The sequence below is a fragment of the Calidris pugnax genome, unplaced genomic scaffold (assembly GCF_001431845.1).
Source record: "Calidris pugnax isolate Ruff unplaced genomic scaffold, ASM143184v1 scaffold97, whole genome shotgun sequence".
NCBI lineage: Eukaryota > Metazoa > Chordata > Aves > Charadriiformes > Scolopacidae > Calidris > Calidris pugnax.
This window is the reverse complement of record NW_015090837.1, coordinates 201,149-228,893: the sequence shown is the minus strand read 5'-3', so window position 1 is coordinate 228,893 and position 27,745 is coordinate 201,149. Positions and strand designations below refer to the sequence as shown.

The window sequence follows — 27,745 nt, the reverse complement described above, 5'->3', positions numbered from 1 at the left end:
TGGTGGAGAGCTTCATTGATCACCATGGACTTTCTCCCCCATAATCACTATTTTTCACCCGCACACACTCCCACAATATAACACGACACAGAGATCACTCCTCAGATGGCAAAGCATCACTCAGCCATCTCCTATTCCTCCAAAAGCTAGCACTCAGAAAGCTTTTCCCTTTAAGCAGCCTCAAAGTTGGCTCTTACCACTGCTGGCACGAATGAAAGGGATTTCAGTTCCCCTCCTCCTAAATCCCATCCCTTTCTGTTGCAAAGAAAAGGCAGAGGATGACCAAGGGAAGAGAAAAGCAACTCTCTCGGTCGCCGCTCACCTCCCTCCAGTCTTTCTGCACGGATGCAGCAGTGGGGGGGCTGGAAGGGCGCGGGGCCATTGTAGTCCCCACGGAGCCTCCCCGAGAGCCAGACACAAGCCCAGGAGGGGAACCCAGAGCAGGTGCAGGGCTGGGAGGGCAAGGCTGGGAGCACAGTGCTCCTGGAGGCAGACACCGGCATATTTCCCCATAACCCACCCAGCCTTCCCCAGGCAAAGCAGCTTGGCGTCCCCAGGCACCCAGCCTGAGAAAGGGGGGGGCAATGTGATCTCCAGCACTGCAGCCCCCGGGACCCATTCTGCATCCTTTAAATACACTGGGAGGGGGAGAAAAATAGCTATGAGTCTTTCCTGCTTCCTCCCACTCCCTGCCCGCTGCACACACACACACACACACACACACACACACACACACACACACACACACACACACACACACACACACACAGAGCCCTGTGCATAAAGGATCTCTGTCCTGCTCAGCTCAGCCATGCAATGCCTGCAAGAGGCAAGAGTTACCTTATTCCCACAGCCTGAACCGCCTTCTCTCTCCATCGTGGCCGGGAAGCTGCTCCCATTCATGCCTTAATCCCTGGGAACAGAGGCACGATTCAAAGCAGCTCTTCACCCACCGGAGTGGGCTCCCCCCAGCAACCTCCTCCTCCTCCTTCTCTCCTCCCTTTTTCCTCGTTTGTTGGGTCCAGATTTTATTTTTTTTTTTATGTATTCTTTCTTAATCCAGGTAGCAACCAAGACACTCCTTCATTGCCTCTCTTCCTCCTTGTTTTACTCGCAAAGAAACAGCATTGGAGAGCTCCTTCCTCCTCCACGGACCTCCGGTTCCCCAGGTCTGCCTTTCTGCAGCGTGGCGTTAAGGGAAAGAAAGAGAGTGAAAGAGGGAGGGAGGGAGGGAGCGTGCAAACGGGGAGGAGGAGGAGGAGGAGGCCAACGGGGTGCGGGAGGAAGGAGCCAGAGCGTGGCTGGCTGCTTTGTATCCAGAGCGGTGCCGACAGCCCCTTCCCTCCCCCCCACCGGAGGAGGACCTGCGCTGCTAATGGTCTGTACCAATTTATTCCACTTAGGCAGGGGCACTTCTCCCTGCGATGGGGAGGAAAAGCCAGGGAAGGCTCTGAGATGGCCCCTTAAGGAATTGGTTCCTGCTCTCCTCACTCCACGGCATCACCCGCTGAGTTCACAGCCACAGGCTGGGGAAGACGCTCTCCCAGCTCGGCAGGCAAATGGGAAGTGTGAGGCTGGGGGTGAGGGAAGGGTCTTGCTGGTGAGGAGGCTCGGTATCTCTCTGGGAAGAGCAATCTGGAAGGTCTGGGAGGGTCTGGGAAAGAAAGGTGGCCCTCCAGGCTCTGGGGAAGGCAGGCTGAGCTCTGCTCCACTTTCTGCACGTGTGCTTTAGCAGAAGCACCCTCCGCTCCTCGTCGTGCCCAGACTGGTGGCTCCTTTTCCGAGTCCACTTGGGCTTTGCAGTGGGTAACACTTGGTAAATCTCATGCAACTCCCCTTCTATCCAGCACCATGTTTTTCCATGGCCCCACTCAGCCATCCCTACCCAAACAGCAAGGTAAAAAGCCCCACGTCCGCCCTGGGAGGTGACTAAGGGCCCCGGTTCTGGGCAAAGGACAGCAGAACCATGCTTTCCCCATTGGGAGAAGGTTCTGGATGTGACTCAGGCTGCCCCTAATCCGGGGATAATTGCACCAAACCCAGTGGGAGACAGGACACTTCTGTGACGCCTAACAATGCAGCAGGACCTTGGGTATATTCCCTTCCTTCATAGGGACCACCTGGAGGATGCAGGGCTTGGAGGGGCTGGGGACCAGAGTAAAGACCTTACCTCCTGATACTGCCCTTTAACAGTTAACCCAGGCAGGGCTGACTCATGCTCAGCAGCAGATTTCTCTGAGACAGCTGAACACCATGGTACGTACGGCTCTGAATGCCACGCTGGCAGCTGGACAGTTTAACAGAAGCCAAAAGTCAGCCCCGAGATTGGGGATGAGTTACCTTTTACCTGTCCTGCCACTGCTGCATGGTCAACCCTCTCCATGTACCACCACCTCTTCCCGGCTACACGGTCCACAGTGGATATGCAGAGATCCACAGCTACTCCCTTGTTACTCCCTCTCTTCCACGTCTGGTAAGGTTACAGTGCCACGGTAACTTGGAGGTATGGGGAGATTGGCTCATTCTTTAGCAAAAAAGGATCCACAAAGAAAAAAAACCCTTCCAGTTGCAGTGAAGAGCTTCAGCACCTGGGGGGCTGAGGTCCATATCCTGGAACACTCTGAGTGGTGTTCACCGGTGACTCCCACCATTTTCACCAGTTTTGAACCCATAGCTGTAACTTGTGGATCTCGAGGGGTACCCGGGAGCAGAGATGTCTGCTGTGTATCCAAGACACACTGACAATTCCTAACTGCATCATCACAGGGACAGAGGCTCCCATGATGTTTCCCCCTGAAGTAAAGCAAGCTGGAGGACTCCACGCATGGTCCCAAGCCACTGCTCGAGTGGAAGTGAGCTTTGAGGAGACTGGTAAGGCACCAGACCCTGTCCAAGGAGGGTGATGCTTGAAGGAAGGCACTTCATAACAGCCTCTCCCCTGCACCTACTCTGGGGATGAACAGGGATAAACAAAGACAAGGTCCAATCCAGGATCCTTCATGCAGAGCTAAAGAGACAGCACAGCCGGGCTCGCTTCTGCTCAGCCACCTCCTCTGCAAAACAAGGCAGCTCTCGCAATCAAAGGGAACATTGGCCTTTTTTTGTCCTTGGTCTCATTTTCTGCAGGGTACCCAGGGAGAGATCAGCTCCAAAGACGACTTGCCTGAGAATTTTGTGCCAATTCAGCTAGTGCTAAGGGTTTCACTGAGCTCTATGTCTATTAAAAATGCATAATGTCCACTTATATCAAAAGGGCGCATTCAGACCCAGCGCTTTTCCAGCACATCCCAGGCTACCTGCTGTTATGGCATTCAGGAGATGGATAAGAAGGAACTGCCCCTTGAGGCCTATATCAAGAGATAAGAAAGGGCACATTCATTCACTACTTCAGGGCTGGGTGAGACAGGGGAAAACAAGGGAGAAGAGACATAAAAACGCTCCTGCCACAAAACCTAAACGCATAAAAACTCATGGTGGAGGGAAAGATGTGCTACACCTGAGATTTATAAAAATTATGGGTGAGCAGTAACATTTCAGGCTCAGCCCTGCATCAGTGTCTCTGAAGACTCGAAAGGCATTGGGAAAAGTGTCAAAGAAGCTCAGGAGGGACACAGCCACATAGAGAGAGGCATTGCTGCATCCCTCCCCTGCCCCTCCGCCCCCCGACTGGAAAACTCCTTTTTGTCATCAGAGCAGCAGCACAACGGTGCAGAGACGCTGCTCTGACATTTTCCAAGGTTGTCCCTTTGAACCTTGGCATATCGACTTGTTTGCACGCTGTGTCCGGAGTGTGTACCACACTCACCAGAGCCAAATTCCAGGAGGGGGCAAGCTTGCTGGCAAGAGGGGTACGGCAGGAGAGGCTCAGGCCTCCCAGAGGATCTCGGGATAAAGCGGAGAAGGGTGTTGTTTGCCTGGAATCCAGCGTGCTTCACAGAGGATGCAAATCTGAAACACGCAGCATCACTGTTGACAGCAGCGTATATAAACAGAGCAGTATTTTCCCGTTCCCTCCCCTTTCTTATTATAGCACAAAATACCCCGAGTAAAATACATACACACAACAACCCACTACAGAAGGAAAACAAAGCCCCAAGTGTGTGCATACACACGCACATAGATATTCTTCTGGAGAGCACAGCATATATTCAATACCTTGAATGTCATTTTTTTTAAATATTAATGCTGTGCTTCTGGCTAGGTTTATGTAAGGTTTAATACCACAGGACTGGAGACACAAGAAAACCTAAACTAGATGCTCACAGCCTGACACTCTGCCTGCCCCAGCTGTCCAGAGGCCCACTCCTTGACCGTGCTCGGTCTCCCCCTTCCAGACTCCAGAGCACCCAGTGGGGCAGACACACTCCCACCGGGCTTTTTTCCTGGGAGGGGGCAGAGCTGCAGCTCCTTTTCCTCCTCTTCCTCCTGCTTGCAGCTCGCCATCTGGCACTGTCAGAAGGATCTCTGCTTGGAACCTCGCTGCAGCCAGGCACAAACAGGAGCGGATGCCTCTTTCCGGCAAAACAGTAACCCTCTCAGCCAAGACAGCGCAGGGCAAGGGGGAGAGCGCGAGGGCAGATATTCAGCAAAAAGCAGGGTACATTTCAGTGGAGCACAACGCAGCTGGGAGGGAGCAGCTGGAGCAACCCAAGAGCTGATGAGGTCCACATTTCCCCACCTGACCCGTCTGGCAGCCTCCCCTCCTACCCCAATCACAGCTTCACTCCCTCCAGCAGCACTGTCTTGTTTTCAGGGTGCAGGCAGCCTGACCACGGGAAATACTTGGCCTCAGGCTTTCTGGGAGCTTCCTCAGCCCATGGGCTGGGCTCTGGATTATTACTGCCTTGTGGTGCCAGACCTAAGATACAACTGTCTACAGAAACAGGACAAGGAAAGAGAAGGCCGACTCTTTTGAAATAACATGCCTGCGCTCTTCAAAGCCAACCCTGCCATTAGGAAGGGAGAACCTCTTTTGGTAGTCCCACTTACCTTCTCATGCAGCTGAGAAGGACCCCGGCTCTGGGAAGGGCCATGGAGAAAAAAAAAAAAACACCTCAAAGTCTGGCCCCTTTGCCAACCTTAGGCAATTCCCCTTCTTCCCACAGGAGGGCTGAGCAGCAGCTGCTCATAATCACAAATCAAACTAACCACTCCTCCTAACTCTCCACCCAACAAACCCCCTCAACCTATTTATGGTGCTCTCTTTAAGCACTGCTGTCCATCCCACTCTCTGGAAAGGATCCTTGCTCCTATTTTGGTTGACATATGCATGCTGGACAGAAAGATCCTCCAGTAAGCACCTGCCAGCCCAGTTATTACTCTCCAAGGGCCAAACAGAGGCCAACAGGTTTTCAAGTGGAGCAGAAGCTTCTCATGGAGTGGAGCAACACGTTCTGCTATTTGCACAGACTGTTTCCAGCACATGCTGCTAAAGCCCTTGTTGCTGTGCTACAGAGAGCAATTACCAGCCTTTTAGTCTGTTGGGCTTCAGTGATGGGGAAACTGGCAGATAATTCTGTGACAAATCCACTCCGAAGCCAAGGTTTCTTTTTCTTCTGGTAAAGGTACGGCACGCAACAATAAAAGCTGTTATCTCACCCAAAATCTCTTTACGTTCCACTCGAAAAGCCTATCTCACAGACTTCACCTACACAAGCTACCAGAGATGCTTCCTCATCACCCAGCTCGAGTTCTGCAACCAGCCTTCGAGTGAACAGACAGGGACAGACCGGTCACTTGGCACTTCCCAGCTGGGCAGAGCCCTCAGATGGGCACAAGGAACTGGACACTAACACTAGCCTTTGGAAAACGGGCAGTGCACTAACCCACCCGATAGGATGAATGTCCAAAAGAACCTTTGGAGGAAAACCATTCCCTGATTAGGGCCCATCTTTACCTTGAAGCCGAGACAGGAAGATGCTCTCTTCCCTGGCAGCACTGTTCCATGCCATCAAGGCTCTGTACATGCAGGGAGGGCATTTATACACCCTTACGTGTGGATTCAGCATGCCCTCAGCATGTTTCACAGATATATGTAAAACACAGATATATGTATTTAGGGCCAGAGCAAGCGGGGAGGAGACCAAAAGAGAAGCCGTGGTGATGTATCAGCAGGTGGTGCTCTCCCCTTCAAATCAGCAAACAAGTTAAGCCCACGCCTGGCATTTTACCATTGGGATTTGCTCCAGTAAAGGTCCCTCAGCCTAAGGCAAGACCCCTCTTCTCTGCACTGCTGAGAGGGACGGAGCCTGCATCAGTTCAGAGCCTAGGAGAGGAGAGCCACAATTTGCCCGGAGCTCCCCTTGGATAGTGGTGCTTCTTAACATCTTGGAAGGACTCTTCACGGGCTAAAGACCCATCCTAGGTAAACCTATCTCAGGGGAATATCTAAAAGGAAATGGTTTAGCACATTGCTGGGAGTTGGCAGAAGTGATTCAATATCCCCTAGACTCCTTGTCCAGCTACAGCCTTTCTCCGATCGTTATCCTGGCCAGAATCCAAGGCAGAGATTGTTCAGAGACTAGCGCAACCCAGACGGTGCTAAATCACATACATCCAAACTGTTCTCTGAGGGATTTTAATTTATTGGGAAGCACCCTCTTAGCAAACAAACACAAACAGATCCAGCTCTCTCCACACTGCTTTGTAATTAAGCTCTGTTTCCAAACCAACCCTCCAAGCACCCATCATAGAGGTCAGAAATTCTTGTCTTTGCTCTGGATGCCACAGCTTGAGACCAGAAGGGAGGAGAGGATGCAAGAACATGCATGCACTGCTGGAATTATTGCTGGGTCTCTTGGTGTGTTAAGTGAGACAACCCCAAATGGGGACTTCTAGATGACAGAAGTCACAGGCCTTGTTGTTTTTAGGGCTCAGGAGACTTATCAGCAAGTCCAAGCTAAACGCCTGCATTTCTTTCTGCCTTAATACTTCAGCCATGCTGTTGAAACAGGCTCTGCCCCATTTCCTGCTCTGATGTCCCCACATTTCCCACCACTGCATTGCCAGGCAGCTTTGGATCTTACTGAGAGAGAATCTCCTTCAAGAGCAACTTGTGACACTCTGGGATTGCAACACAACGAACTGATAAAGCGAGACACAGAAGTGCATAAATAATCATAATATTTCACATGTCCCAAGATCACACAAGCAATTTAGACTCTTCTTTTTCATGTCCTGTTTATAAATATTCATTTCAGAGCTGTTTCAAACCAACAGAGCCAGAACTGTTCCAAAAGCTGAAGCATCCTGCCATTCCCATGCAGGCAAACGACACCTCTTTGCAGCCTCACCTCATCCTGCCACGGAGAGCACGGCCCTGCCTCTTGCCCACAAACACTCACAGACCGAGAGAGAACAGCACAGAAGAACCAGCATCTCCCACCACTCCTGGGGCGCTCATGTCCTTGCCATATTCCCATTCCCTGCTATTAACCTCCATCTCAAAAACTATTCCGTGACAACATGGGAATCACGTCACCACGTCTGGGTTTATCCAGCTGCCACTGAACCAAGTCACTTGGATCTATAAAAAACTCTGGTGCTCATGCCTGGAACAGAAAAATTAGTATGCAAACACAGCGATAAATCCTCCGATGTGCACATTTATGTTTTTATCATGTAGTTAATCAGGAAAGAGTATGTTTAGTTTAGATACAGCTCCACACTTTGCCTCTATAATCCAAATCCCAGAAGGGCCTTATAAAACCATAATCTGCAATGCAAAATCGCAAAGCATATGGGAGTGTCTATAGATTTTCCAAATCACCTGTGCCCTAATTTAATATGAATAACAATTAGTTTACTCTTATCAGTTAATTGTGCCCCTTGTGGATTCAGCAACACTGCATCTCGTCACCAAACGCCTTTGTCTGAGCAAACTTTAATTACGCTTCCTCGCTTGGCCCAGCCCCACTTCCAGCTTTGGCAACACAGGCAAATTGCTGTCAAACAAAAAACCTACCCCCACTGACCACAAAAAGGGAGCGAAGCACACCGCTTTCTGATAGAATCAGGGAACTGAACAAAAGCAGGCTGGGGTTAGTAGTGGGGAGCGTTAGTGCAGTCCCTCCAATACAGCAAGAGCCGCCGACATCCCCACAGCATCCCAGAGGAGCAGAACGAGGAGTTTTTCCAGCCCCAGACAGCACTGCCAGCCCTCCATCCATACCTCCGAGGGAGGAGAGGTGCCTCCCAGCCCCAGGCACTAGCAGTAGAAGATTGGAGAAGGCTTTCATTTCACCTCCAGCGCTGTGATAAGCAGAGGATTGAGAGCCAAGGCACCAGGGTCCTATTTCCAGCTCTGCCACTGACTCCAAAATGCGCAAAGCACTTAACTCTGAGCCTGTTTCCTCACCCGTTTCAGCGGCGACAAGGTTGTCGTTGATGAAGCTGATGGGATGTGCATACACACTCACCCAGTGCTTTGGTATCAATCCTGCTCTGAAAACACTGTCAATGCACCACTAAGCAATGCAACATTTGTCTATTGGCATGGGATATGTGTTTTCAGGGCCCAGAAGTCCCCTTGTGAATCATACAAAAAAACAGATTGAGGATGACTGTGTTTCTGACTTCCATTTCAAACACCGCAGGGTTTCGCACGCACACAGGCCTTAAATCTCAGTTACACCATCACCTTGGCAGCAAAACGTTGCCTTTGTACGGCAGAGGATGGAGGCTACAAACCCTTTGGCAGAGATGAAGGAACAAGCCTGCGACGCAGCAGATAAAGCCTCTGGTCTTACGAATCTTCCCCACCCACCAGACTCAGCCCAGGAATGGAGAGGCATTGCAGCGGCAGAATTAGACGTCGAAGCCACAGAGGATGAGCATCATCACACTGAGGATGCTGAAAGCTCCAGCATCCTGCTGCTGCTCTGTCTCTCTCGAGGACTGGTACCACCAAGGGGATTTGGTGCAGATGCTCGCTCCCCCTCCACAGCTGGAGGAAGTCCTGCCGCCTCACAGCCCTCAGAGCAGGTGTAAGGGAAGGCTTCTTCACTGTCTGTCCTGATTCCTGCTCCTCCATCGCCCTACACGCAGCCAAAAGGACACTCACCCTGCTCAAGTCACTGAACCCATCGCCTGCCACATCAAATACGCTCATCATCTCTCTATAGCGTGACCCCTGCTCCTCTCTAAAATGGGGTACCTCCACCCTTACAAAGGAATAAGGCGATGTAAATACTTAATCGCTTTTAGTACTCTCCTGTAATTGTTATCCCAACCTTTCCATGCACTATTTTGGTGTACCTCTCACCAGGTTGTTATTTCTGAGCCATAGGCTCCAGTGGAAGAGAAACATTAATCTTCTACAGACAGTAGATGCAAAGCTCACGGTGTTTGATCTCTCCTGGTAAAAAATGATGCCACAAGCCAGACCAGGTTGATCTCTGGCATTCCGGCAATGCCATGAAAGATCTCTGACTCTTCCCAGTGGATCCTGCCGCCTCTCTCTTTGATTACTTCATTAGCTTAGCAAGAATCAAAGAAAAAGCAACTACAATTACAAATTTTAACTAAGGCCAAGCATCACTTGAGTAGCTGGAACAATGTGAGCAAGGAGCCCAAGCTGCAGCGGCCGGGATAATCCTGCAGGCAGCATTAGCTGCTTTGACAACAGAGTGAGTCACCCTCCAAACTAATTCCCAGCTAAAGAGAGAAATCAGGCTTTGATTCTCTGCGGAGGTTCAAGCAACACCACCTTTGCAGTCCTCGTTTCTGCTCCAAGCCATCCCACACAGCACACTGCCAAACACACACAGCATCGGGCAGGACGAGCTGGCAGGTGAGAACAGGGGCCAGCTTTTGACCATCTAATACTTCTCAGAACAAAGCCTGTGGCTCAAGCAGGGTCACTCTGGCAGAAGAAAGAAGCTAGAAATTTTAAGCCAAACAAAAGCTTATTCTGCAGACCCGCCAGGTTTGGCAGTGTTCATGCAGGTCTGACAGCTTCACCCTGTAAATAAATTGTTTCTCGTGAAAGCAGAGGAGAGATCTCATCCATCTCAGATACCGCAAATCCATTCATGGCACAGAATTGAACCGGTCTTTCGGAGAGGCTGAATTTTCTTGAGTGCTGTTTAAATGGCTACCAACTTATCAAACAGCCTTTTCATAAACAGAAATTTAACATTTACTCATTATTCATGCTCCTTTCCTCCTCTCTCGTCTCCCAGCTACTCATTCCCATCTAAAAAGGGAGAGACAAAGTTCCTAAAGCAGAGCAGCCAAAATCAAGCCAAAGTCTCTTCCTCCGTCTGTGAACAGACCACACTCCAGGTGAGGGACTACCCAAGTCCCTTCAGAAAGAAAACAGCTCAAGCCCTGACTGAAATCTCAAGCACAGACATGCAAACCTGCACTCTCCCTGCAGGAATACAGGTCTGAGCTTCGCAAGTTGGGGTGTCTCCAGCACAAAGAGCATTTATACCCACGGCTGTGGACGTGTGGGCTGTGCATGACATTCACGTCCAGCAGCACCCTCTGCCAAGGAGCTGAGCCCATCGTTTCAAAGGAACGCACTATGATATAAACAACAAACATCTCACTCCTAAATAACCACTTTGTTGCTGAATCTCAAAGCCCTTTTGCTCAGCTGCTGCGATGCTTCTCTCACCACAGGCGTGATGGCGGAGACAGGAACGGGACCTGGACTCTTCCTTAGGCCATGGGGCTCCCCTTCCACAGAGATGTTTTCAAACTGGCCCAAAGTGTCCCTAGAACTAAAGAAACTTGGGTCTGCAAAAACCCAGTGTAATGCTCTAAATGGTATGATTATTATTTGATAGTAAGCTGGCTGGGTGCAAAGTGGGCCTGCTTTTCCAGTGACCTACTCACTTGAAGGACGCCACAACCAATCTGTGAGGGAAGGAAAAGATTTGGAAGTATCCAAATGCCTGGGACAGAGGATGCTCTTTCTCTCCTCGCCTTCTTTCCCTTCTGGTCCCTCACCCCAACAAGACAGCATTTTCTCTTTTAGAACAGGGCCTTTCCAAACACAGAGTGTTTGGCTAAAAACTTAATTTCATTGCTCAGACCTACCTCCATGAAGCAAAGTGAGAAGTGTGAGCTTTAGATCCGCAGCCTGCTCCAGCTCCCAGGGTAGGTTAGTAACAAACCCAAGGCTCCCGGTTGCCAGGCACTGCTTTAACCTACTCTTCCGAGACTCTCACAGCTCTGGACAAAAAACATACACGTGTTTCAGTCTTGCAGCTCAAAAAGGCTTACTGTGCTCCTTTTCTAAAACAAGAGGGGTAATCTTATCCCTCCCTTAAACCGCACATAGAGAGGAGAGGCTGAGTTTTGGAGATACCAAGTCCATACTTAGAGCAAGCCGCCTAACATATGAATAATGGAAAAGCCTGTAGCAGCTCCGTGTTGAAGTTTGCACAGACATTTGCACTTAAAGCAGACTAAAATCCCTCTGCTTCACACTTTCCTGGTTTAATCCAGCATCCAAACTCAGTACAATAGCTCCAAGGGCAGCAAAATGTCCCACGCAACTGAAGGAAAATATTAACTTATACTTGCAGATGATTTCTTTTTAAATGTCCATGAAACACCACATTGTCCTGCATCTTTTAGCTCTCCCCTGGCTAAAACACACGCTATCTCAGCCTAGGCTGCATCTGAAGTCGCAGAAGTCAGCACAAAAGAAGTTTTTTTCCTTTATTCTTCCTTTCTAAGATAGTAACAGCTCAGGACACTGCTAAAAGTCTGCAGGGCCAGCTCATAGGCCAATATGGAAAGAGGACAGACCAAGCTCTACATTATATACCCCTGAATCGCCAGTGTTTATCCCAAGGGAGTCTCCTCGAGCCTCCCAAAGCCCAGTTGCCATCTCACACAGATCTCTTTCTTCTCTCCTCTGCGAACTTGGCAGTCCAGGGCATCTGGGTTTACAGGACCTGGTCTGTACCCTGGTGTCAGGACCGTCAGTCGCTTGCAGCTACTGACAGGCAGCCGTTCCAGTCGGCACAGTTGGGTGAACAGCCCCTTCCAGCACATTTTGTTATTCTCATGCTCTGCCTGCTAATTGCTTTCTGAAATGGGGAAGAAACAGATGACGAGCAGAATGCAGCTCCTGACAAATTCCCCAGCACTGTAAATACGACTCACCTGGCTGTAAACAAGGAGATGCTAAATGGCAGCACTGGTTTGTGCTTAAATTTAAAAAAAAAAAATGGAAAGAAGAGAAGAGAAGAGAAGAGAAGAGAAGAGAAGAGAAGAGAAGAGAAGAGAAGAGAAGAGAAGAGAAGAGAAGAGAAGAGAAAAAGGAAAACACACAGTACAGCAAAAAATGTAACTCCTGTGCTACAAGACGGCCTGCACAAGGGTGAGAACCCCAATGTATGTTGTGTGGAGAGCTCAGGCGAACACCAGCACAACCCCAAGCCATTTCACCAGCTTCTGATTAGTGCTCAGCAACCCCTTTCTCTTGCTGAAGACAACCAGAATCAAGCTCCCGCAGGCAGGCTCTGGCTCTTCAGAACTGCATCCACCCAAGAATGAGAGCAAGGAAAGGTTTACATCCAAAGAACTCTGTTTCATTCAGACTCTAAGCATCTCTCTCTCAGTTTGGTGAGCTGAGGCCTCTGCATTTCAGAGCACACAGCTCCACCTCAGAACCACGGAACTGCTGGTGCTTTGCAGGTATTACCTCTCTGCTACTTTAAGGGAAATACAATTTTCTCTTAAAAATAATGAGATTTAAAATTAAAAAGCTTGGGCCTTTCAGCTTTCTGGATTGTGAATCTGGAAGCTACTTTTTTAACACAGATTCCTTCTCTATAGCCACAAGGCCTAGAAGCTTATTTAAAAACAAAAGCTCAAGGTTCCTATGTTTCCAGGAACAGAGGCTCTACAGAGAAACATCAAATACCATTAGATCCACAATCACATTGCAAAAATTGACAACACTAGTATATAAGCACACAGGATGACTACTTACTTCTATTGTGCAGTGGTACGGTTCAACAGCGTGAGTCATTCCACCCCAGAGGCAACTGCATTTCAATACTAGATATAGAAGCAACACCAAAACCAGGTGCACGCTCAGAGCTGTCATTCTTTGGCGACAGAAAGTGCTAGAAGCACTACGGTTACACAGTGCTGCAAACAATGGGAAACTCCAAGAGCAACAGATAAATAAAACGCTTTCTACAGATACCTTGCGACTCCTTCTAGAAAGACAGAAGTAAAAGAAAACTTCCATGTGTGGAAAATGAACCCTGTTACTGTTTGGGGCACAAGGATGTCAGCTCTGATAGAAGATATCAAACAAAGTCAAGCAGATTACGGGAAAACGACCATGGAAATTTAAATTCACAGGATCCTTTTGCTGCAGACAGATGGTCATTTCAGCTTTCTATTCTCTAATCCCTTGTTCTGCAAAGCAAACATCCTAAATCCCAGATAATGTAGGTTTTACCATCTCGTACATTTCCCCCGGCATTAAGGCTGGCCCCAGCGATAGGATACATATGCTTAAACATCTGCAAGCCTAAGCCATTTACACCCATGAGAACTTCCTACCTGGATTGAGCACAGAGGGATCCCTGCATCCTGGCTTCCAGGGCATGGGACCTGCCAAAGCACTCACCCTTTCCAGTAGCCATCGTGGGGATTAAAGGGGAACCTTTTCCTGGGAACGGCCTTTCCCTGGCACAGCCAGGACTCCTCAGCCATGCCTCTGAAGAGGAGAAAGGCTGAGCCCATTTTACAAGCTGCCATATTGCCAGCAATCAGGAAAAAATACCCTGTAGCCAGCAGCATGGCAGGAAGTTTGTGCATGTTATGGTTTGAGAAACTTCTGAGGGAAGAGGCAGAGGGACAGGAGACTGTAGAAGGCTTTGAGCTCAGAAATCCATTATCAGTTTTTCTCAGTTTCCCTGTTTGTTAGCTCAAATGATTCACAAGGAGCAGTAAGTGTCTCCTAGCCTCACAGAGAGCGCTCACAATTAAACAGATATTGAAATGAATTTCATGAAATATGCATATTGTTTGCTTCCTAAAGAGCTGTTTAGATCAGACCATGAAAAGAGCAGAAATTAAGGATTAGATCAACAGTCACTCTCCATTCCCCCTCTACGAAGCCCTGGATGGATGTGAAACAAAAGGATAGCCTGTAAAAGCTCTAAAAGAGGTAGAAGCACCGGACACACTCTCCGCTGATATAAATCACCACATTGAGAGATAATCCATAGCTCTTGGAACCAGATGAAGATCCCGTCTCTCTTCCACAGAGGGCGAAATCTCAAAAGATGCATTATTGCAACAGAGAAGCCACACTTACGCTATTAATAACGCTTGCATCAGCAAAGTCCCTCGGGACTCCAAAAGATGCTGCACAATGGCACTCTTTACATGCTCTGGAGGCAGAGCAAAGCTTTGGGGAGCACGGGAGCAGCGGAGAAGCCTACGGATGGGTAACGGGGCCACTCCAGCCATGCTGCGAAACAGAGCTCGGTGGCAGGGGTTGGAGACCATCCTCCTTCCAGAGGCAGTGCCACTGGGTCCTCTTGCCCTCCTGCAGCAGCGTTGAGAGCCTTCCCTTTACCCTCCTCCCGCATCATTTTGGACGAGGGTTTAGGTTCTCAGCCCCTAACTAGGAGTTGTCCCCTTCCTCACACACTCAGTAACTCTGCCCATGCCGGGATTTGCGGTCGCATCTCAGGGTTGCTGTTTCTGACAGGCTCTCTCCCCTCGCACAGCTAATAGCTCATTGTTTGTATTCACGCACGAGGAGTAAATTCTTCATTATTGGAGAGATCTGACATGTACAAACAATTGGAGTAAATTGATTGTATTTTCCAAATCATCACACAGACTCTAATTCTATCTGCAAGGCGCACTAATTTGCACTAGAATTACCTCCTAAATTAGGAAATAGAGCTTTTGATAGAGAAGAGCGATGACTGTCCTCGTGTCGCAAGGCTACCAGGGGGAAGGGTGCAGGTCCCTGCACACATGGAAAGAGGCCTCTTCTCCACCCTCAGAGTTAATTGAAACGTGGTCAAGGAAAGGACTGACTAAACATGGTTCCAGCATTTTTCAGAGAGGTGTCTCATTGGTTTAGACGCACATTTAAAAGGAAGAGAGAATTTAAATTTAATTGTTCTATATCCGGAGCCTGCCTTTTTCTCAGGCAGGAAACTGGGACTCTCCTGATCCCTTGAAATCTGGACATATAAGGCTCCGCGCATCTTTTTCTCGAAGGAAGATGCTCGGTACAGAGCACCACTGAAAATCAAATCTCAAAAACATCCAGAAAGTGCGTTTGTCCCTGCCGGAAGCAGACGAACAGGGTGCACTGTGCTCTTCCAGACATGAGGTCATCTATGCTAATCCCAGAGGGTATGCTGTACCAGCTCATTTAGATGTAAAAGAGACTAAATCATTAAGTTAACCTGAATCATGCACCCAAGAAGCATCTCCGTCTCCGGGAAGGGAAGGGATCAGAGTGTTCAGCACTTTACAAAACGCCAGACCCAAGGTGTGTTTCTCAGACATTGCTTTCTCTATCTGAAACACAGCAACATTTATACTGCATCAGTCCTCAGATGCTCCTTTCTCAGGGAAGGGGAAAACAAATAATGTGATAGATGTCTCTTATAACGCTTAAAACAGTGAAAGGAACACCATGTAAATATAGAAGCTAAATATTTAGCTTACCTATAAGCCTATAAACACTCAGGTGACTCTGTGAACAGCAGAACCAGAGCACTCTGCATTTCCTACAGCAATGGATTGAGGTTTAGGGGCTGTTGCTTAGTGAGATACATGCTCACGAGGCAGCTTTTCCTGTGCTTGGACCTTTGCAATGTCTCCCATACAGATCCTGGTTTCTAGTAAGGGTGACCTTACAGTGCAGCCCCCAGAAGCGGGATTAACAGAGTCTTTTCTCTGACTACCTATGTTTATGAAGCCTATAGAAATATAGGATTCTGCCAATCCCTTTGGGTAATAAAACAGCATTCTCTTTGAGTTCTCTTTGAGACTGACACACTCTGGAGAAATTTGTTTGAAATTTACAAATGGTTCAAAAGCTATCAAAGGGCCAAAGACAGCAGCATCTCAGAGGCCCTGTCTTGTTTGCAAACCCAATGAAACCCATCTCAGAGGAATAAATATAATTATCACCACAGCCCAGAGAACGCTCACAACTTAAGCTGGACGTGACACAAAGGAATAGATAAATAATGGAGAGGGAAGGGGGAAGGCAACCTGCCTCTCTTAGATATGCAAAAATATCCAGCTAAACCCCAGGGAGTCACAAAACTGACTTTGTAAAGGCATGATTAAAGACAAAACAAACACTAGGAGGTTTTCTCCTTTGCCTTTCAACTCCAGCAATTATAGAAACTTAACCTGAAGCACACTCCATTTGCAACCAGTTGATCTACATAACTATTTATGTTCTTAATTTGAACGTAAAGCCGAGATATTCATATACTTGTGCTGTGCTAGAAGCTGAAGATTTGTGAAGGGAAAAAAGATGCTCCATGACTCTTGCAAAGTTTGACAAAACAGTAAGACACAGAACAGGAGAAGCACCAGCGATATCACTGCAGCAACATCTCTTATCTGGCAACATCTCTCTAGGACATAGACCAAGCAACCACATACCCCAAGATGAGCCAAGATGGTACTTTGGGAAAGGAGAAATTTCAGCTCTGAAAAAAAAGTTTAAATCTGTCCTTGGTCCTGTACCACCCACAGTCTCTCTTTAAGATCACTCTAAGCGTGGATCTGTGTCAGGGTTCTGTACGACAGATAAAGAGTTATTCCTATGCTCACAACTTCATGCAACAAAGTGCACTTAAAACCCCACATTTTTCCAGCATTGTACTTTTTCTTTGACCTTTGGAGTGCGCGTTCCCCAGGTTTTTCCCTCTGCCCACAACCATGGAGATGTGACGCTCACTACAGGGGACAAGGGGTGGGGGGAAGAAAGAAGCACAGAGATTGTGGGAAAATAATGTGATTCCAGGAACAAGAACTTTTAATGAGAAAACAAACAGCGCAGGTGATGCAGGTGGAAACCCAGCATTATGAATCACAGTTCAGGGAGCCGGTCTCAAGTGACAGCAGAGAAACTGGGAACAGTGGAGTGCTCTCAGGAGACAGGAGAGAACCAGCAGGTGTTCCCCCTAAGTTTTGTTAGAATAGTTCTTACCCCATCACTCAGAGAGTGCACAAATGCATTATACGCAACCAAAAACACACCCATAAGCAGCGCACTTGTATAAATATAAAGGTAACTGATTAGGTGCTTTATGGGGTGAGTGTGTTAGTGCCCCGGCTTTATTGCCTGTGAGCAGTTTGGCTCTGTTAGGATCCCGCATCCTTCTGATTATGCAGATACAATCTATCATATTGTTCCGGAAACTTGGTTAGAGCTGTGCTCGGAGAGATGGCTGCAGCTGCAGCCCGCTCAGAGAGACACACATCATCGCTCTCTTTTATGAGAAGGAAAATTGGCCGTTGCTGCTCCTGCAAAAAGCAGCTGTTATTTGTTGTTTTGCGGGGCGGTTGTTGGTTTTGGGTTCCTTATTTTGAGCTATTATGATGAGTTTGCCTTCTCTTCCCACTTAACCGAATTACGCAGTGTTTATGTTTCCAGTCCTCTTGTGGAGCTGTACGGAGCTGGCACGGCCGCTGACGGCCAAGCGCGCGTGATGCTCTCCTCTCCTCGGGCAGGAGCACACCTTGGGCAGGAGGGGTGACCCCGTGGCTAAGACTGGGAGCATTAGCCAGCCACCCTCACTGCACCACCTGCCTGCTGTGCAGCTTTCTCCGTGCAACAGCCAAGAATAAGCAAATCACCATGCCTGAAATAAAAGCATCTGGCCTCCCAGCTCTTCTTGGAGGAAGGCAGCGCTGACTTCATGACCAGGTAACTGTCAGCAATGACACCCACCCTCGTGGCTCAAGATCTGGGCCATCTTCAGGGCTGATGAGAAGCCCTTTGCTACCCAAACCCAAGACCCGGTAATGACCCCAGCAATGGGGACGTGGAGCAGTTGCAAGAGAGAGAAGTGCAGCCTGAAGTCGGTGGTGATACATTTGATCGCTCCCCTCCTTACCCTGGAGTTCTGGGTACTTCCTATCACAGGGGAGAAGAAGGGGAAGGATTTACAGTCATCCTAAACACAAACTTTGCCTCAGCACGGTTTTCCACAAGGTCAGTCTATATTTGGGCCAAAGAAACACCTTACCTTTGTCAACAGGTTCTACCATAAAACCGCAGAGCATTGGTGTGTGCAGACAGAGCCTTGGCTGTCTCCACTGAAAACCCAAATTATCAGAGCTCAGCTCCTGCTTTTCAAAAAAGGGGGTGGAGAGAAAATGCAGATTTGCCCTACGCTGTAGGAGAGGAATACGGCCACAGTTTTCCCTCACAAATGGTCTTTTTTAATAAAACCACCTCATCCATTTCATAAAAGCCACTCATTTTAAAATAGCACTACTTTTGCATTGAGAACGTTTCCCCTTCATAAAACCACTGCTACATTTTTAATATAATAGCAGTTCATACTGTCTAGAAATATGCTGCAGCTTATATTTAAAGGGATCTTAAAAAATGTTTCCAGGACACAGTTGCTATTCAAAGGCATGCTTCCTCATTTTTTCTCCCCATGTGTGGGATAGAAAAGCTTTTAAAAAACCCACAAAAGCTAACAAAGGATGTTTTCCTTTTAAGTCACAACTCTTCCCTGGCTTTCAATCAGGATTATACAAGTCGTGTCCAGCCCACAGAAGACAGAGTGCGGAGCCCAAACTACAGAAACTTTCCTCTCTGGGTGCTCCTAGTTCAGTTCCCAGCATGTCCACCCAGGTTCCTGATGGTATTCCACACTTTCACACATCTTGATAAAAGCCGAACAAGTGAGCCCTAAATTCAAATTCCAGATGACCCACAGAAAAGGCTGGACAAGTGAAGAGCCCCAGGTCCCGATCCCGCAATCAGCTTTCTGCGCCCAGATCCACGCACAAACTCTAATGGGGTATTATGCTGACAGGCACTGGCAAACACATACACATTTGGCTGGAAATCACGGTCTATTCTTTTCTTTCCTAAGAAGCAGGATGTTTCATTAACTAAAAGCAAGTCATTAAGTAAAAAAAAAAAGGAAAAAAAAGATAAGAAATAGGAAATCCAAAATAATTTTGTTCATTTTCGAATAGTGCTGCAATCACTGAGCTGCGCTGCAAAACACTGGCGCAAAATAAATGTTAAAATAAGAGACTTACCCTCTGCTGCCAGCTGGCTGCAAACCTCAAGTGTGCTGACAGCAATGTCAGAAGCTGGTTGTATCTTTGCACTTGGTGATGGTCAACCCACGTGTCCGAGACAATTCTAGCCATTGTCGCAGACCGCTCTTCCTTATGAGCCTCAGGCTTCTTAATATAATATTTCTCATTCGCATATTACATGCTTCGACTCCTCCAGCCTTCTAAGCAATAACCCCTTTGCATTCATCTTGCTTGGATGTTCCTTCTGCTTGTGAAACCTCCTTTCCCTGGAACTAAAACCTCTGCCACTGTCCCCAGCCCACACACCTCTACAGACATTCTTGGCTTCGACTTGCATTTCTGCACCAAACCTGAAACTCCCTTTCTATTCATACCATTTTAGCCATCCCCCAACATTTTAGCTCAGATTTTTCCTTATGCAAAGCCCATCCAAACCACGGACCGCTTTTTGGAAGGCACTGCAGAACTGAGTGCTCAATAAGCCCGTGTTATCAGCAGAGATAATGTGCTGTATGTCGTCGACACACAGCAGCCAGGTAAATCTAGCCAATTTGCACCTGAAATAGTAGCAAAACATATCACGGGGAGGAAAAAAATGTACTGTCAGCAATCTGGCACCTCTTTCCACCATGAATCCTCTTGCTCAGAAGCTCACTCACCTTGCTCAAATCTCTCTTCCGGGGAGTTGGCACAGCTGAGTCCCGCCTCGTGGCTCATTGCTGGGGTGTCTCTCTGCAAAAATGAGGAGTCAACAGTGAGACTTTCCCTGCCATGGCCAAGAGGGCAGATGTAGATCACTGTCACACAACTAAACGCCCAGATGCTTCTCCGCAGATCTTTTATTCTTTGCTGTTTTCAAAAGAAGCGGAGTAAAGCTGGATATACTGATATTTATTTTCCCTCTGGGTATAACATGAAGCAGGAAGAGGTGAAGTGATCTGCCTAAGGCAGCAGATCAAGTCAGCAGCAAAATGAAAAACTGAGTGTGTGACTCTTGCCAGTCTGATGATAAACCCACCTCTTGCCTGATCTGCAGTAGGTTTATACCCCACCATCATTACCTTGTTGTTTTAACACGGGCCGAATTTACACAGCAGTGAAAAAACCAAAATACTTAGAGAAAGGCATATAGCATTTGCTATGTGTGGGATTCTGTATTACTAGGCAGGGATATGGAATATATCAGACACAGATAAGCGTTCAAGGAACTAGGGGAGAAGTATTCATTAGCTGGCGATATGTATTCCCATGCAGCAGAAATTTTTCCTTCCGATCAGCAAATCATACCTTTTGCAGCAGGATTAGTCGATGTCTTCAATGATAATATAAGAAGATTATATTTTCCCTTTCTCTTCACAATTCAAAGCTCTTAAATAGAGAGAATCAGCTTTCTTGAAATATCACTACGGAATTACCACTCTCCTCACATAAAAAGCTAGAGAGAGGCCATCAGAGTGGAGCAAGGGTATTTGCCTTAAACATATTCGCCTGACAGCGAGAGAAAACAGCAGCAGCAGCTGAAGGCCCGAGATCATGGCTCTGCCGAGGGCCCGTCAATTGCCGTACGTCCTGATCCAGTGACAGCGCTCCAGAGATTAAGAGATGCTCTTGGCTTTCTGATGGAGACCTAAGATTATGACTCCATACAAATACTGAGCAACGCTGCCCTTTTGGATGGTTTGGGGCCATCTGAGCTGTAGCCAGGGCTGAAGAAAATGGCCATTGATCACAGGGATTGGCAAGCAGGGGAACAACTATTTTGCATTACCTGAGCTCTGTCCTTAGCAGCTTCTTCTTGTGAAAGGGGTTGTAGCTTTAAGCACTGGTATCAGGGGATATTTATATGGGAAGATGCAAATTAACAAACATTTCTCTAACACAGAAAGCTCTAATTAGCAAATAGTCCATCCAGGCCCAGTTAACCATTTAGATTGGTTGACAGAGCTGAGCAGGTCTTGGAGATTGAGCTGCAGCGTTTTTTAATAGCAGGAGGCAAACCATGTCAAAGCTTAGATCCAGGGGAGTGGAAAGTAAGCTGAAGTGAGGAAAAACAAAACCAAAGGTACAACAGAAAATTGGTGTGGAGTGGAAGGGGCTTCAGCTTTCTATGAATTCTAGAATCTATGATTCTATGAATTGAATGATTCTACTCAGTCACTCCGGTCCTGTTAAATTTCTCCCAGGCTCCAATCCCGTTTCTGAGTAACAGGAAAGCATCACACTCTGATTAGTTTGGGCACACACAATTAGGGATTCCTAATCCCTCCCCATTCGCAGTTTATCACCTACCTTGCCAGGGAAAGGCTGGGTGGCACAAAGAGTGAGTATTCTCTTTAGGGAGGCATCTTTAATTAAAACTTTTTTGAGAGCTAGAGGGCTGATTCAAGAAAGCTTTCACAGGACTTCTGTCTCAGGATGAGCCTCAAACACAAAGTGCTGGTGGGGCTGTTTATAACTCATGAAACATCCAGCCCTTTCCATCATGAGTACATCAAAAGTACCACAACAACAGCTGCTTGTGGGAAACTTAAAAGAAAGAGAGGATTTTTCTCTACATTTTGAACCTACTTTCACAATCCCTTACACGAGACATTATCCTCTATTAAAGTCTAGTGTGTGATTTACAGGTATAGAAAGGACCTAATCTCTATAGAACCACACACACTTTGAGATATTGCTAAAGAACCCTTTTTAATTCTAAAGAATTCTTTTGGTTTCATCCTGAAATTCCACAGGCCTCTCTCAAGACATCAGTACGGGTTTCTGAGGTAGACGAACAGCATTTTTTTAAAAGCAGTAGGACAGAAACAGAGCTGAGTACTGGTATAGTGATTGTGGTTGTTTCCCTGCTGAGCAGCAGCGACGCTGTTTGCTACCCTGCACGCCACCCCCTGAGCCCGGGAGAGGCTGCTTTTCTCTCCCTGCCACTCCAATTCAGGAGAAACCAATAAAGGGAAACCTGAGAAAAGGTTTTCCTGGGTAGAAAGTACACAGACACAGTGGAAAACAAAAGGGAAGTGGAATATTTTGTGATGCTTACTGTTTGCATGCTGCCCACAGTGTCCAAAGTACTTTGCAGACAGGCACAAAGACACTGCCACAGCCGTAAAAGACTGTGGCAAATCAGGATGTAAAGAAAGAAAGGGCTACGTTTCTTCTTCCATGCACACCTGAGTCAGTCTGAGGGCTTCAACACTGGGATTTCAGAGATCTGACTCTCTATTTCCACTGATGAATGTTAAGAAAATGGTCAGTCTCAGGGTTTTCTTGGAGCATGGGCCAGCTGAGCAAACTGACAGTGGGCTGTGTATAAATTGAAGAGGGAGCTACAGGTGAAAAATAAAAAAAAAAAAGAATTGTTTCTACAGCACCTGGAATAAACCCAAGCTCAACAAAGAGGTATCATTTCTGGGAAGCCACACTGGTTTATTTGTCTTCGTATCATTCATCTTCCTTGTTGCTGTACCTCCACCCATGTGTTTCTGCTGCTCCATGAGCCAACGGAATGAATAAAAATCCCAGGTTGAACCTTTATTAGCGTGTGTAATGCAAGTCAAGCTGCTTTGAACGTCCTCTTGTTGGGTATTAATGCAGCATGCCATTTGTTACACAAGTATTTTGCTGTGGCAGACAGAAAGTGACATTTATGGGTCTATCATGAGAATGAATTTCACCATCCATTAAAATGATGTACAGGTAAACACTCCATTCATTTTAAATCTATGAGCTTTGGTTCTTTCTCTGCTCTGGTAGATGGGTCCATCAATACAGCCACTATTAGCCAAACTGTTTGCTGGGAAGTGAGAACTACTGAAAAATGTTACAGGCCTGTAATTAAAAGGATTGTAGCTTGAAGGGAGACTACAGGAATTAAAGTTATTAGTGAACTCTCTTCTTATGGATCTGCGTGTGTGTGGAAGCTGTGATGCATCTCTAGAGCTCTGCTGCTGGAAAGGCATTGTCCCATTCAGTCACCACTGCTCCTGGCTCAATCGTCTACTAGAAGTGAACCCAGGACCAAGAGATCTACAAAACAGTATTTATCATTCAAAGGAAAAAAAAAGTCTGGAAAGGCTATAAATCTGATGGCACAAAGGATTTATAAACCTCTGTGTGGGGTACAGCCACTAAAAGAAGAAAAGCAACTAGCTGAAGGTGGTGCCTCGTGGGGCAGGTTGGTGTTCATCAGTGACTGAGTCCCACTCAGGAGGTGGACACAGCTGAAGGGGAAGTTCTTACCACAACACCTCAAAATGCTTCAGGATCTTCTGCTTGGGAGCATTTACATGATGTCAGTTTTCTAGAGAATTGCCATGAGAAATGCACAAGGTAGAAAGCCAACGTGCTATAAATGTAAGCCACATCACTTGGAAAATGAAGTACCGTTGTTTACCCACTGTAATTGTAGAAATTAAGGTAATAACAATTACAAGTAAGTGACTCATATGTACTACTGTGCAATTAATTTAGGCTTAGAGGCAATGTTATTGTGTATTAAATAAAAGGCAAATGATGATATATCCAGTTGTCTCTGTGATTCAGCCGGTTGCATTGCTCATCTGGACCCAGGGCCAGGCCATCTGCAGTGCAACGTGATGTTGAAGGAACCTGTACTTACAGGAGAGGTCACGCTGCCTTTGATGCAACATTAAACTGTGTCTCTGACAACCTTCGATGCTTTTTTGCAAAGTAAAGTCGCTCATTCTGCTTTTTTGGGCAAATGCCAGCTGGGAAGAGTTGTATTTGATCTATTTGCGCTTCGGTCATGTTCGTTTTGCCATTCCTGTCCTTTTGGAGTGTGTTCCTAATCTCACTTCCAATACTTTCAAGCAAAATCTCGGTACTATGTTGGACTTTGTACATATGAGTCCATATGAGACCTGGAGGTCCTTTGCATGGGAAATTACATGCTATTATTTAGACAGACTCCTTAGGGATGAATTATGGGAGGACCTCACATCCCGGTCCAGCATGAGCAGTGTCACTAGTTCAGCACAACACGAAGCCAGGAGTCCCCTGTAAGATCACAGTCGTGCGAAGGCTCCCCCCCTACCCCCCAGAAAGACAGAAATTAGGCAGAAGGTTCAAAAGAAGAGCAACAACAACAGGAGCTATATCCTTAAGATAAAGCGCCAGAGTTCCGCATACACTTGTTGCATTTACGTGAACGCTTTTCCTGCAGGGAAGCCACAAAGAGGTTTTGGGAATATTTTGAGTCACTGAATCTCTAATCCCCTCTGGCAGCTTTTAACTATTCACTTGCTGACACTCACAAGAAAAAAACGGTCTATGGTCGCTCATAGCAAAATGTGTGTCTAGTCCCATGAATCAAAAGAGAATAAAATGTTTAAAAGTCCCTTTTTTGAAATTGCTGCATTTCCACAGTCTAAATATTTCTAACTTGAGTTTATGATTTATCGCCTGCAGTCTCCTACTCACCCACTAAGAAGCAGAGAATTTAGAAGTTATGGCTGCAAAACTTTTAAGAAATAAATATCTTTCTTTCCATGATAACATGCTTAAAATAAGTGAAAAAAGAGCACAGAAAAATCAATGCAAAAAAAAATATTTCTAAGTAGGATGTGTTATAAAATAACCCTAGAGGTACCAGCAGATCTAGTATCCCCATAAATATGTTTTCCATAATCAGCCAGTATTTAATTGACACCCAGAAACTGTCCGACAGGATCTAAATGGAATCTTTAAGACACTTAATTTAGAAAGTGTGGCTGAGATGGATTGGAAGTAGTTCTCCTGGCCTGGCCATCCAGTTGTTTCTCTCCCACAGACGCAAAAGCTTTATCTCACGGGCAGCTTGTATGAGTTTCGGGAACTGAAAAGCTACAATTCACTTTCAAAGTGGATCTATTTAATTCATTCTCCTCTTTCTTTCCATTACAGCCCCTTCCCCGAGGAAAGGAAACCAAAGAGAACCTGTTAACTGTGGCTGAAATAAGGAATCAGCAAGCAAGTAGGTAAAAAAGGGTACTTCCTAAAACCTGCTTTAGGAATAATTAATAAAATTGCACAGCTCTTGTTATATCAGGCATATGAATTATTTTCACAGTAGTCCTCCCTCTCCTTGCTAATTTCTGTTCATATTCATTTTGACATCTATGTCTTCAACTGCCTTTGTATCAGCTAAGCTTTTTCTTTGATCTCCTTAGTAGCAGGAGTGCTTGGAAATGTATTTTTATTAAAAAACATGCCCTGGAAAATGTTCTATTGTAAAATGAGTCCTGATGCGGCAATCACTGCCTTAGAGTTTTCTGAGCATGGGTTAAAGCATGATACTTCTCTTGAAGACTGCAAGAGATTTGCCAGCATTTTCAGTGGAAGAAGAAGGGTTCAATTTGCCTGCAGAGCCTTAACAAATCCTCCTAAAAATCCACCTTGCCAAATACACTGTCTTTCAGAGCGGGTAAAACCAAATGCGAAGGAAAAAGTGTAACCTGAGGGCAAGGATACCTCTCCCAACACAATCTCACAGCCTCCAGAGACAGGCATTTCAAAGATTTTTGATTCACAGGTGGCATCTTTGTCTCTCACAGGCCTTGAAGGATTTTTTTTCCTTTTTATTTTTTTTTTCCCCATTAATTTGTGCAGCCATACCTGTGTGTCTTGTCATTTTCCAGCAGGTACAAACGACCTAGAAAAATCCTGCATTTCTTCCTGGATTCTCACTGCCTCTTCTAAGTTGTGACCTGAGCGAGACACTCCAGACAACTCAGACCCTTCTCCGGTAGTTTGCGATTTTGACTGCTGCAGAAAGCCCTCATTTTCAGATGGGCAGGGAAGGGAGGAGGGAGTAGATGTTGCAGAAATGATGAACACTGGAGAAACGCAGCTCCTGTTTCCATGTGGAGGGCCCCTGCAGCAGGGTTAGCAAAGGGAAGAGAAATGTCAGATGACGTGCGTGCAGAACGGTCCCTAAATAGAAGGCTTTTCAGAGCTCCCCTCCGGGCTGTGAGGGCTCTTTACTAAAAGGCACCGCCAAAGTGTCGGTGAACTGAGGAGTCCCTGCGCTCCAGGTGAGGAGGCTGCATTCCCTGACACGCTCATGGGGTGCAGCTGGAGTTGCCCTTCCCAAAGCAACGTGCCTACTGAGGCACGGGGGCTGACACAACTCAGAAAAGAACCAGGGGCAGCCTCTTCCAAGGCCTGTTTCTCTCATTATTTCACCCCCGTTTTAGCACGCGTTCTTGGCACAAGAAAAAATCCTGCTCTGGTGGGCATTTGAAATTCCAGGTGCTTTCCATGTTGAAACTTTGGTTGTTTTCTTTGGCTGATCTCCCATTTCATCTTCAATTTCCACTCCATGCAACCTGTGTATTAAAGTGCCGCCACAGCTCCAAAACAGATGAGCCACCAAGATCATGTAAGACAGAACAACGTGGCCTCAACGGATCTCCAGAACACATTCAAATCCTTGGTAGAGCTCCAGAGTAGGTCCTAAAGGTGCTTTTACCTGCCATTTTAACGTAGAGTGGGGTATTCTCCTCACATCAAACTGTCTGGACGGGCTGCCACGGTACCCTCACAGATGTCGTCCCTCAGAAAAGCATCGCAGCTGTTTGCTGGTGGCTGAGCTGTTCCCAGGCAGCTGTGCTCAGCCTATTGTTCCCGCTGCAGACAAGGGATGTTTTGCAAATGTGTTTGAATTTTCCCAGCCACGGTGGATGCATCTATGCTAGATTTTGTAACTGATTGTAATGGGCATAAGATAATTTACACATTATAGAGGTTGGTCTACAATGAAGAATGATTGTTTCTAGCCTTTGGTTTGAGAAAACAGCCATTTCTTTTTTGTGAAGCAGAGGCATTCAATCCCATTCACAAAATGGCTACAAATAAGAAGAAGCCAGTGTCAGCTGAAAGAAAATTATCTCAAGGAAATGCATACTGGCCATGTGTGTGCTTTTTCACTTTCTTTTGGCGGCAGGATGTGAGAGATACCTGTCCAAGCTCAGAGCATCTCTCTGCCTCTGGAAGCGAAGTCAAGCCTAATCTCAGCCTGTGGGCTCAGTTTGGCTGCAGATCTCATTCACGTAGTAAAGCATAATACAACACAGGCAAAATGTCCAAACCAAACCATTCACAAGGAACCTCTCGTACTTAGGGACAGAAGGGGAAAGTAATCACACAGCAGCATTCAGAAAAACGGCTCAGAAAGTCTCCCGAGAAAGATTCTGCAAGGCAAGGGTCAGTACACTCACACTGATGGTGTGCCCAGGGCCATGAAAGGGTGTCCCGTGTCACTCCGTGATGAAGGTATCCAGCATCTGCCAGGGGACGGTCCAAACACCCTGTGTAAAGGACAAACAAAAAGCTGGAGTCCCAAAGGTGCCAACATCACACTTGTATGACAGGAAATGCAGCTTCATCATTAATTAATTCCGTTCTGCAGAGCACTCCAAGATTCTTACATAAAAGGTACCAAATAAATCCAAAGCATTATTAACAAAATGTTCAGTCTTTTTAC

The 27,745-nt window shown here is 46.8% G+C and overlaps 1 protein-coding gene across 6 annotated transcripts in view; it reads right to left on the bottom strand.

The window, feature by feature from the left end:
* Window positions 1–27,524, bottom strand: part of B3GAT1 (beta-1,3-glucuronyltransferase 1) — a 62,465-nt gene extending 34,941 nt beyond the window's left edge. For 2 of the 6 annotated variants that reach the window (XM_014941580.1, XM_014941575.1), the window contains exon 1: window positions 841–1,365. The gene's annotated coding sequence lies outside the window, so the exon portion shown is untranslated. Of the gene's footprint in view, window positions 1–840; window positions 1,367–19,922; window positions 19,996–27,479 lie in introns of those variants that run through there. The other 4 variants (XM_014941577.1, XM_014941579.1, XM_014941582.1 and 1 more) reach the window with 4 other exon arrangements.
* Window positions 27,525–27,745: the final 221 nt, after the last annotated feature.